At 37.6% G+C, this 12609-nt stretch overlaps 1 long non-coding RNA gene across 2 annotated transcripts in view; it reads left to right on the forward strand.

Moving 5' to 3' along the window:
• Positions 1-12609, forward strand: part of LOC134729832 (uncharacterized) — a 577505-nt gene that overhangs the window by 369265 nt on the left and 195631 nt on the right. The window lies entirely within an intron of this gene.

The raw sequence follows: 12609 nt of genomic DNA on the forward strand, positions 1-12609 counted from the left end.
GTGACTGCACCATTTTACACCATCCTCAGCAACATATGAAGGTTACATTTTCATGACACTCTTGCCAACACTTGCTATCATGTCCTTTTTATTATAGCCATTACAGTGGGTAGTAAGTGGTATTTCATGTGGTCTTGATTTGCTTTTCCTTAGTTGCTAATAATATCAAGCATCTTTTCATGTGCTTAATGGCCATTTGGATATACTCTTTTTTGAAATACTTATTCAAGTTCTTCACCCATTAAAAATATGAATCTTTTTATTATTCAGTTGTTAGAGTTCTTTGTATATTCAATGTATGTCCCTATTGAATATATAATTTACAAATATTTCTCCGTTTCTGAGAGATGTCTTTTCATTTTCTTTTGTTTTGGTGATTGTGTAGAACAACGGAAACTTTTTTCTTTTATTTTTTCAGAGAAAATGATTTTGTTTCATTTATTTACTTAATTATTTTTCTTTCCCGACATTTATTTTGTGTTCAGTGGGTACATGTGCAGGTTTGTTACATGGGAAAATTGCATCTTGTTATTTTCTTGATTGTACTTTTTTGAAATGCAAACATTTAATTTTGAATAAGTCTATTTATTTTTCTTTTACTGCTCTGCTTTTGGTGTCATTTCTAAGAAATAATTGCCTAGCTCAAGATCAGAAAGAAATGTATACCATGGTTTATCCTAAAGTTTACAGTATTAGCTCTTATATGTAGGTCTGCAGTCTACTTTGTATTGATTTTTGCATAGGTTGTGAGGTTCACGTTCAAATTAACTTTTTTTTTCATTTACATGTCCAACTGTCCCCACATCATTTTTTTCCTGTTCACATTTATTTTATTCTTTAAATTTATGAGGTTATATAAATATGCATGTATTTTATGCATATATACAATGATATAATAAAACCAGGGTAATTAGCATATTCATCACCCCAAACATTTATAATTTCTTTTTTTTTTTTTGAGACGGAGTCTCACTCTGTCGCCCAGGCTGGAGTGCAGTGGCATGATCTCGGCTCACTGCAAGCTCTGCCTCCTGGGTTCACGCCATTCTCCTGCCTCAGCCTCCTGAGTAGCTGGGACTACACGGGCACCGGCTACCATGCCCGGCTAATTTTTTTTTGTATTTTTAGTAGAGACTTTACAGCTCCACATGGCTGGGGAGACCTCAAAATCATGGCGGGAGTTGAAAGGCACTTCTTACATGGCAGCAGCAAGAGAAAATGAGAAAGAAGTAAAAGTGGAAACCCCTGATAAACCCATCAGATCTTGTGAGACTTATTCACTATCACGAGAATAGCATGGGAAAGACCAGCCCCCATGATTCAATTACCTCCCCCTGGGTCCCTCCCACAGCAGGTAGGGATTCTGGGAATTCAAGTTGGCCCCTCCAAATCTCATGTCCTCACATTTCAAAACCAATCACTACTTCCCCACAGTCCCCCAAAGTCTTAGCTCATTGCAGCTTTAACCAAAAACTCCACAGTCCAAAAGTCTCATCTGAGACAAGATAAGTCCCTTCCACCTATGAACCTGTAAAATCAAAAGCAAGCTAGTTATCTCCTAGATACAATGGAGGTACAGGTATTGGGTACATACAGCTGTTCCAAATGGGAGAAATTGGCCAAAACAAAGGGGTTACAAAGATCATGCAAGTCCGAAATCTAGCAGGGCAATCAAATTTGAAAGCTCCAAAATGATCTCCTTTGACTCCAGGTCTCACATCCAGATCATTCTGATGCAAGAGGTAGGTTCCCATGGTCTTGGCAGTTCCACCCCTGTGGCTTTGCAGGCTACAGCCTTCCTCCCAGCTGCTTTCTATTGGCTGGTGCTGAGTGTCTGCAGCTTTTCCAGGCACACGTGCAAGCTGTTGGTGGATCTACCATTCTGGTGTCTGGAGGACGGTGGCCCTCTTCTCACAGCTACACTAGGCAAAGCCCCAGTAGGAATTCTTGGTCAGGGCTCTGACCCCACATTTCTCTTCCACACTGCCCTAGCAGAGGTTCTCCATGAGGGCCCTGCCCCTGCAGCAAACTTTGGCCTGGGCATCCAGGCATTTCCATACATCTTCTGAGATCTAGGTGGAGGTTCCCAAACCTCAATTATTGGCTTCTCTGCACCCACAGCCTCAACACCCCATGGAAGCTGCCAAGGCTTGGGGCTTTCACTCTCTAAAGCTCTCTGTTGGCTCTATGTTGGCCCCTTTCAGACATGGCTGGAGCAGCTGGGACACAGGGCACCAAGTCCCTAGGTTGCACACAGCACGGGGACCCTGGCCCAGACCGTGAAACTACTTTTTCCTCCTGGGCCTCTGGGCCTGTGATGGGAGGGGCTGCCATGAAGTTCTCTGACATGGCCTAGAGACATTTTCCCCATGGTCTTGGGGATTAACATTAGGCCCCTTGCTACTTATGCAAATTTCTGCAGCTGGCTTGAATTTCTCCTCAAAAAATGGGTTTTTCTTTTCTACTGCATCATCAGGCTGCAAATTTTCTGAACTTTTATGCTCTTTCCCTTTTAAAACAGAATGCTTTTAACAGCACCCAAGTCACCTCTTGAATGCTTTTCTGCTTAGAAATTTCTTCCACCAGATACCCTAAGTCATCTCTCTCAAGTTCGAAGTTCCACAAATCTCTAGGGCAGGGACAAAATGCGGCCAGTCTTCTTTGCTAAAACATAGTAAGAGTCACCTTTGCTCCAGTTCCAAACAAGTTCCTCATCTCCATCTGAGACCACCTCAGCCTGGACCTGAATGTTCATATCACTATCAGCATTTTTGTCAAAGCCATTCAACAAATATCTAGGAGGTTTTAAACTTTTCCACATGTTCCTGTCTTCTTCTGAGCCCTCCAAACTGTTCCAGCCTGTGTCTTTTACCCAGTTCCATAGTCACTTCCACATTTTTGGGTATCTTTTCAGCAACGACCCACTCTAGTGGTACCAATTTACTGTATTAGTCCTTTTTCACGCTGCTAATAAAGACATACCTGAGAATGGGATGAAAAAGAGGTTTAATTGGACTTACAGTTCCACATGGCTGGGCAGACCTCAGAATCATGGCAGGAGGTGAAAGGCACTTCTTACATGGCAGTGGAAAGAGAAAATGAGAAAGAATGAAAAGCGGAAACCCCTGATAAACCCATTAGGTCTCATGAGACTTATTCACTATCATGAGAATAGCACAGGAAAGACCGGCCCACATGATTTAATTACCACACCCTGGGTCCCTCCCACAACACATGGGAATTCTGGGAGATACAATTCAAGTTGAGATTTGGCTGGGGACACAGCCAAACCACATCATTTAATTAAAATTTAAGTATTAAATAGCATAAAGTAGCCTGGGTGTGGTGGCTCACATCCGTAATCTCAGCACTTTGGGAGGCCGAGAAGGGTAGATTGCTTGCGTCCAGGAGTTAAAGATCAGCCTGGGCAACATGGTGAAACCTTGTCTCTACAAAAAATACAAAAAAAAAAAAAATAGTCACATATGGTGGTGCAAGCCTATAGTCCCAGCTACTCTGAGAGGCTAAGGTGAGAGTAACACCTGGACCTGGTAGGTTGAGGCTGCAGTGAGCCAAGATCATGCCACTGCAGTCCAGCCTGGGTGACAGAGTAAGGCCCTGTCTTAAAACAAAAAATAAAAGTAATTTAAAATAATTATACAGCTTAAAAAAAATTCCTGATTCCCACTATATCTTCCCAGTCAAACAATCCAGGAGTCGAAACCATCAATTGCTTCTTTATAAAAATCTTTCAATGCTTAATTTGAAGGCAACGATAGTAAAGACAATTTTGGAAAATTAAAAAGTAGGAAAAAAAGAAAATCAATCATGTTCCCACTACCTAAACACAACCATTTTCATTTTATGCACATATGTGCTCAGTCTTTTTCTATGTACATAGATATTTGGCATAACTTTAATAATAGTATAGATACCATATGTATAATATATTTGTATGTATCTACATACATCACAATTCTTATTGTAAAGGATGCATAGAAACAGTGGATTAGGTAGGAGATCAGAGTATGGGTCACACTCAAGAATGGGGAGACAGTTACCCCATGCAAAATAATTTTCCTAGATCTTTTAACCAAAATATATTATGCAGATGTGACTTAATGCTAAATCACGTGCCTGTTAATGACTGTTTCTAATTTTACACAATGTAGATTGTGCTGTTTGAGAAGTAGGACTTCTATCAGAAACCCAAAAGTGATGTCTTAAACACAGAAAAGAAGCCTAGTGTGGTCAGTCCAGGGTTACCCTTGTTTTCCAAAACAACATCAAGGACTTAGACTTTTTCTATCTTTCTACCTTTGCCCTTTTTTACATAGAAGTGAAACTCATGATCACAAGATGGCTGCAGGAACCCCAGCCACCATGCTTAATACCAAACAGCCATAAACTGTTTCTTGAACAATTTCCAAATTTCCATGTTTGTAACTGGTGAGTGTGTTTATGTATTTTGTATCCAAGTGTAATTAAGTAATTATAGCTCTAGCAGCACATATATGTGAAAAGCTTAAATAGATATATGTATATACAGACACATACACACATATATAACTTAACTAAAAATTAAGCAATTATGACTGTAGCAGGACATATATATATATAAATATACAATTGACAAAAAGATCTCTAGGAACTTGACCAGAAAGCGTGAAAGGTCACATTAGCCTAGGAATTCAAATGCACCATTATGTATAAGCCTTTGATTATACAGTCCTGTATATTCCAGTGGATTGGAAATAATGCCTGCCCCTGATGCCTGAGAAAAGGTACTGAGCCCCTTAAGACTTGGAAGTAAAATGAAGATACCCAATAATTTATATTTTTGAATGTTACTGGAATTATCTTCCATGAGAAGCATTTGTATTGAAGTTATTTTTATGTCGTAAAGACAATCAGGGGCTATGTGGGATGACCTTAAGGTAATGAAGACCAATATGAAATGCTCAGCTAATAATCTGATACAGTAATCCAGATATGGGCAAATACAGGTCAGAACGACAACAATGACAAGGGAAAAAGAAAGGAAGAGACATTATTAAGAGGAACTTCAAGGACAGATTCTTTCAATATTTAGCAATGTCTATATATGGAACAAATTAAATAAATCAACAATGACTCCAAGATTTCCAGCTCGTATTGCCTGGGCAAAATGACACATAGCTGAGCAAGAATGTGCCAGTATTTATATTTGCAGTTTTCTTTAAAATAAATTGTTAAATGTAAAGAATTAAGTCAATAATTCGATATACTATTTATAGGCTATATATGTAATACACTTTATATTAAAATGATGTTTAAATCTTAAAAGGTAATTCCTACTGGAGAATACCATAAAACACTACCTTCAGCTTTCTAGAGATGGTAAGATATAGCTCGCCAATTATTTTATTCTTTCTTATAATAATAAGAAAACCATGTTTGGAAGTCTAAAATTAAGGCCAAGCATGTAGATTTTAAGATATTCAGATTTCTAAGAAGTGTTAAGGCTACTGTTCTTAGTTTCTTTACTGAAAATAGTATAATTGTCAATGATTTCAAACCTCTAATTGATGATTTTTTTTCTGTTTAGACAATAATTTTTTTATGCAGTGTGTAAATCTCTTTAAAGCCCATAGGGGAAGTGAGCCTGTTTTGACAGTTGCATTATATTCCATACAATGTGTTTTGTGAGTGGATTAAGGATATTCTACAAAATCACTACTAACCTATTGTGTAGATTATTACATACCTTCCAACAGACATTGGATATTTGGGAAATGGGAGAAGGGGCTGTTTTATTACAATTTCAGTCTCTGTGAAGTATAAGGTTAAAAATATTAGGGTCCTTTTTGCAATTAATAATTAACCAGCTTTTGGTAAAAAATAATTTCTAAATCATAAGAAATTTACTAAAATATATCTGCTTTTTATTTAAACATTTGTTATAGATTTGGATTTTGCAAAAAGTGAAATTATCTTTCTTGAGTTAATAACTTTTAAACTGTAACTTCTAAAGAGTGTTTTATGTAATTAGAAAAATTTACAAATAAGTTATTAGAAATAAAAAAAATTAATACTCATTCAAAAGAAGCAAAGACTATTCAATAAAATGAGAATAGCAATCACCCTGAAAGGACACAATCAATCACACACGAACTGGTAATGTTACATAGTTAAAATATGCACTCTTAGAAAACCCAAACGGAATTCCATTTTAACACAGTAGATTTTTATATGACATCATTTTGTTTCAAAGTTTATATATTTGCTCTTTGATCTGTGTGCTATTTAGATGAATAGATAATTGTTTTCAGGGGATAATGACATTTTTTGATGCTTTGCTTTTGTTTTGACATTTGATATTTTGTGGTCTGAAAATATGGCTTATAAAAATGTCTCTTTAGGTAGAATGCTTTAATGTTTTGTTGAGAGTTCTATACAAATGGATACTCCATTAGAGGTTAAAAACTTTCATTCTTACAGACAATCTCTCTTCTCACTCTCTTCTTCTGCCTTTTTCTCTTTCTCTCTCAGAAAAAAAATTATGTAATATTATTTAAATCCCAAGGACTCATATTAGTCTTTTGACTTAAAATACTAAAATATTTTACTGTGATGATTCTAGTATTTTGGTATTGTCTAGGAGTTTTGCTATATGTATTTTCTTGCTTTTTTGTTTGGTGCATAAAAAATATGAGTTTTTAAATTATCCATTGGTTATTAATTTTATTATTATAGAAATGTTCATTAGTGTTCTATTGATGCTTTCACAAATTACCAAAAACTCAGGGGCTAAAAATGATGCACATTTATTATACTATATTTCTGTAGATTAGAAATCTTACACAAGTGTCACTGGACTTCAATCAAATGTTTTCCTTCCTGGATACCCTAAGGGAAAATAAGTTTCTCTGACTTTTACAACTTCCAGAAGCCACTCACAAATTCATTCACTCATGGCCCTTGCCTCCATCTTCAAAATGAGTATCATTGCAGGTCTCTTATCCTTTTGCCATCATATCTTTTGACCACAGCCAGGAGGGGTTCTCTGCTTTTAAAGGTTCATAATTAGGTTGAAACTTATTGGATAATCCAAGATAATCTCTCCTTCTCCAGTCCTTAACTTCAGTCACATTTGCAAAGTCTCCTTTACAGTGTGATATGACATATTCACAGATTACAGGGATTAGGAAATGCACATCCTAGAGTTCTAATCAATGATTTTGGTTCTCACCTTGAATGTTGCCTTTTGTGAAATGAATACTGTCTTATATGATATGAATATTGCCTCTTGTGATTGACATTTGTTCTTGTATGTCAAGTAAATCATATTTCACCCTTGCATTTTTCAACATCTGTGTTAACTTTCTAAAGTGATTTTTTTGGGGGCTAGATATTTGCCAGAGGTTTTTTTCACCTCAAATTCGGTATTTGATAGGAGGAATTCGTCTATTCTACTTTATTGTGATAACTGATATAGTTAATTTTATTTTCTTCATTTTATTTTAGGTATTCCATCTATTTTTTTTGTTTACTAATACAAGAGAAAGACAGTCACCTTCTAACTGTTCTCACTAGGGTCATTTAATTCATTAGGATTAAATTTTTGTGGGGCTACCTATATTTTTATGATAAAATGATATATTCAAGGATTGCATGTAGCAAGTATCACTGTCTATGGGTCCTTGTACATTGAAACTCTGGGCCTCTGGAATAGGTGTGAATCTGCACTCGTGACCCCGGGTGCAACAACAATTTCCTATAAACGTTAACAATAAGCAAATTTTGGTTGTTGAGACTCTTGAGCCAAGGAGTTGAGAACAGAAACAGATTAAGTAGTACATGTATTTATGCCACCATATCCCAAAATCCCATTTCTACATTTACTCTTTATCCAAGCAAAATCAGGCTCTGTCTCAACTTCCTGTGCTAAAGGCAATGGATATTTTTCTGTGATTATGTTAATGAACTTTTTTGGCCTCATTTGGAATTGTTAACTATTTCCACCTTCTTGAAAGTCCTTCTTCACTTGCTTTTCACAAGGTTATATTTCCTCTTTATAAGTTTTTCTGTCACGTCTGTATTCTGTTATAGTTCCTTTCCGTGGCTATTATTTACATATAAATATTTATTAAACTTATCACTAGATCTATTTCTTACTCCATATATATTATTTGGTTAGCCTTATCTTCTCCCATGTTTTCAAAACCAGAATTATCTGGACTTGGTGATTGTGTAGATACAAAGGTTAAGGAAGGATAGAAAGTTAAGATGACACCTGAGATTCTTGATTGGACATTTTAGTTAATTCCTATTAGAATGACAGCATACAAAACAGGTTTGTAAGAAAATAATTATTCAGCTTTGATCATAGTGAGTTTGAGGTGCCTGTTATTCAAATTAAAAATAGTCCTCAATTGAGTATACAGTCCTAATTAGCAGGAGATATTCTATGGATGTATGTCTTTGGCATTCATCTCACTTGTGAAATAATTGAAGTCATGAGACTAGGTGAGAATGTTATAGAGGAGTCTGTGGAGTAGGGGCATGAAAAGAGAACAAAAGCCAGAGTTCTAAAAAACCTCAACGTTTAAGAGTTAGATAGAAGAGAGTATCACAAAATGACTGACTATAAGCGACTGACTATAAGCAATTAGATAAAGTGAGAAAGCTCAGGAGGAGAATGTGATATAATAAAAACAAAGGAAATACATGATTGATGGACAGAGTTGATTGCTCAACTAAGTCATTCCCTCCTTCTACATAATTTATAGAATCTAAAGCATATTCCATCAGCTTTATGCCCAGGGAGGGGAGAAAATACCTTCAGCCCACAGAGTATGAATTATGATTGGCCTAAATAAAATATGCTAATCTCAACTTCTTTGCTGGTGACTATTTTATATATTGGCTTATGACAAAGTGCTAGCCAATGAGAAGTCAGGGAAAATCTTGGGTATTCTGAGAAAAGACCAATGTTCTATGCCATCTACTAGTGGCACTTCTCTTTTTTAGCCAAACATTTTATACTTAATAAACACTTTGACTACAGAAAATTAGGTGGTACAAGCTATAATTCTTAAAATGTAGATTTTTGATGAGTAAGAGAGGAAAACTGGGGGCAAGCACTGACTCAATTATCTCAGGCTGGGGAATTTGTTACCCTTTTTATATAAAGCATAACACATGGTCAATTTTTCTTTTATTGTATTCTGTGATGTAGACTACATTTCAAATGATGAAATAAAAGTAGAAGTGGTAGGGGAATTCCAGGGTGTTGTCATGAGTTGTCCCTTTCTTAGAGTTCACAGAAGAAAGAGTAGCACTTGGGTAAAATATGAGTAGTCTAAAACAGGAGTGTAAAATAAGTAAGAGAGATGCTGTCTGTCTCTACGTAGTAATAAATTAAATAAGCAGGAGGCCATTAGCTTGAGCTGTCTCCATAATTTGAATTTCTACATAACAAACTAAAACCTAACTTAAAAGTGTATTATTTTTGTGTACCAAATAGACAGGTTTTAGCCAATAACAAACAGGAAAGCTTCAGCCAATCACAGGCAGCCATTACCATCCATGAGCATGGGAAATTCTGGAAATCAAAGGAAGAAAAGTGGACCTCCTTCTGGACACTGGGGCTGGTCTCTCAGTTCTCCTTTCCAATCCAGGCTCCCTCTCCTCTCTTAGCATGACCAAGAGGGGCATCTCAGGAAGGCCTTTAACCTGATATTTTTCCCAACCCTTTAGTTGTAGTTGGGGAGATCTCTTGTTCGCCCGTGCCTTTCTAATTATGCCTGAAAGCCCAACTCCTCTGTTGGGCAGGGATATTCTGGCCCATATAAGGACCACCACCCTGATGGCTCCAGGACAAACTCTTTGTCTCCCTTTAGTGGAGACTGGTATTAACAGAAGTTTGTTCAATTCAAGGAAAAATTGGCAGAGCAAGAACTGCCATACCAGTTCAGATCCACCTTAAGGATGCCACTTCCTTTTCTAACCAGAAACAATATCCTCTGAAACCAGAAGTTAGGAAAGGACTACAAGCTGTCATTGATAAATTAAGGTTGCAAGGCCTCCTCAAACCCTGCCACAGCCCTTGTAATACCCCAATACTGGGAGTCCGAAAACCCAACTGGGAATGGAGAATAGTTCAGGACTTCTGCCTCATTAATGAGGCTGTGGTTCCAATTCACACGGTGGTTCCCAATCCATATACCCTACTAACTCAGATACCTGAGGGAACTAAATGGTTCACAGTCCTGGACCTAAAGGATGCCTTCTTCTGCATACCACTATACCCCTATTCCTAGTATTTGTTTGCATTTGAGGTTCCCTCTAACCAAACCACCCAGTTAACCTGGATGTTGTTACCTCAGGGATTCCAAGGCAGCCCCCACTTGTTTGGGCAGGAATTTTCAAGAGACTTCTCCGAGTTTCTTTATCCTGAGGTTAAAGTTTTACAAATGTAGATGACATTCTCCTCAGTGCTCCAACTGAAGAAATCTCTCAGGAGGGCAGTAAGACTCTTAGTTTTCTGGCTAACAGAGGATGTAAGGTTTCAAAATCTAAAGCTCAACTCTGTAAGACTTCAGTGAAGCACCTCGGCCTGGTATTGTCAGAGGGGACCAGGGCATTGGGCAAAGAAAGGATTAAGCCCATCTCCTCCTTCCCCTTCCCCCAAACTCTCAAGCAACTGAGGGGATTCTTAGGCATTACAGGATTCTGCAGACTATGCATAGCTGGGTACAGTGAAATAGCTCATCCCTCGTATCACCTAATAAAGGAGACTCAGGCAGCTAAAACTCACTGGATAATTTGGGAACTGGAGGCTAGAAGGCCTTGGACCAACTAAAACAAGGCTTGCTTAAGGCACCAGCCCTTAGTCTCCCCATAGGGAAGAGATTTAATCTTTATGCATCAGAAAGGAAGGAAATGGCCCTGGGAGGTCGAACCCAGGCCATTGATACCTGAGGAGGCAGTTGTCTGTTAGCCACAGACTCCCCTTAGAAAACAGCAGTCCAGCTACATTATGTAGAGTATAAAAGGTAGCCTATAGGCTACCTAAAGAGCTTGAGTTGGTAGCCAAAGGATGGCCAGTATGCCTCCGGGCAGTTGCAGCGGTAGCCTTGTTGGTACCAGAGACTACTAAGTTAACCATGGAGACTAACTTAACTGTTAACACTCTGCATAATGTGGCAGGACTGCTGTCTTCTAAGGGGAGTCTCTAGCTAACAGATGATGACCTCCTCAGGTATCAATCTCTGCTATTAGAGGGATCTGCAGTCCCATTCAGAACCTGTCCCTCCCTAAATCCAGCCACCTTCCTCCCAGAGGAAGCTGGGGAGCTTGAACATGACTAGAAACAGATAGTAGTATGAACCTAGGTGGCCAGAGAGGACCTCAAGGAAACCCCATTAGAGAACCCAGACTGGATTCTTTTTATAAACAGAAGTTCTTTTGTAAAACAAGGAATCCATAAAGCAGGGCATGCAATAGTTACTCTGAATGATATTGTTGAGAGTGCATCTCTCTCCTCAGGCATGAGTGCTCAACTAGCCAAACTAATTGTCCTCACAAGGGCACTCGAATTCAGCAAAGGAAAAGCAGTTAACATTCATACTAATTCTAAGTATGCTTTCCTAGTTCTTCATGCCCATGCCACTTCTGGAAAACAGTCAAAAGTTTAAAGCCACCAAGTTAACATAATATCAATAAATAGACAACTCAAAAATGGTAGAAAACTTTGTGGCATTTTATTTGCCCTGTGTCCAACTCCGTCCATGGCTCAGCAGTGATATAGAAGACAGCAGTCCATAATCCCAGTGTGAGATTATGGTTCCTGGTTCTAGAAAGAGCAGAATAGAACTTATTTACAATTTTTTTTAATTTTTAATTTTTGTGGGTACATAGTAGGCATATATATTTATAGGGTACAATGAGATATTAGGTATGCAATGCATAATAATCACATCATGACAAATGGTTTATTAATCCTCTCAAGCCTTTATCCTTTATGTTACACACAATCCAATTTTACTGTTTTAGTTATTTTAATATGTACAATTAAATTATAACTTAGTATAGTTACCCTGTTGTGCTATCAAATATTAGATCTTATTCATTCTTTCTATTTTTTTCACAAATAATTTTGTGTGCTGTAACCTGTCTGGAATCTACCTTCAGGATTGACACAAGGTGCTTGCCTTTGTTTTGCCTAACTCAGAACTCATACAACAGTAGAAAATGGTGGACATTCCTCAAAAACATTGTAAGGCAAATGAACAACCCTGGGGCAAAATATTATGGTTGAAGCATACAATAGAGCAACTAAAGCCTGAGAGGAAAAGACAGGATGTTTATTTGAGAAATTAGGCATTCAAAAGTGCTCATGTATAGGAGATAATTTGCCCAAGGCAGGGTACATACTCAGAAAAGACCTGAGAATGCCCTATACTTTCAACTCTCATTAATCTATAGGTTCAGTGTAAGTAGGAAGTGAAGGGAAAAGCCATGTTGTAAATGTCCTGGCTAAACATTGAAGGAGTATCTCAGCACAAATTCAATCTGAAATATTGGGAGAGGGCATTAATGAAAAACCTATAGTACACCTCATTG

The sequence above is a fragment of the Pan paniscus genome, chromosome X (genome assembly GCF_029289425.2).
Source record: "Pan paniscus chromosome X, NHGRI_mPanPan1-v2.0_pri, whole genome shotgun sequence".
NCBI classification, from domain to species: domain Eukaryota; kingdom Metazoa; phylum Chordata; class Mammalia; order Primates; family Hominidae; genus Pan; species Pan paniscus.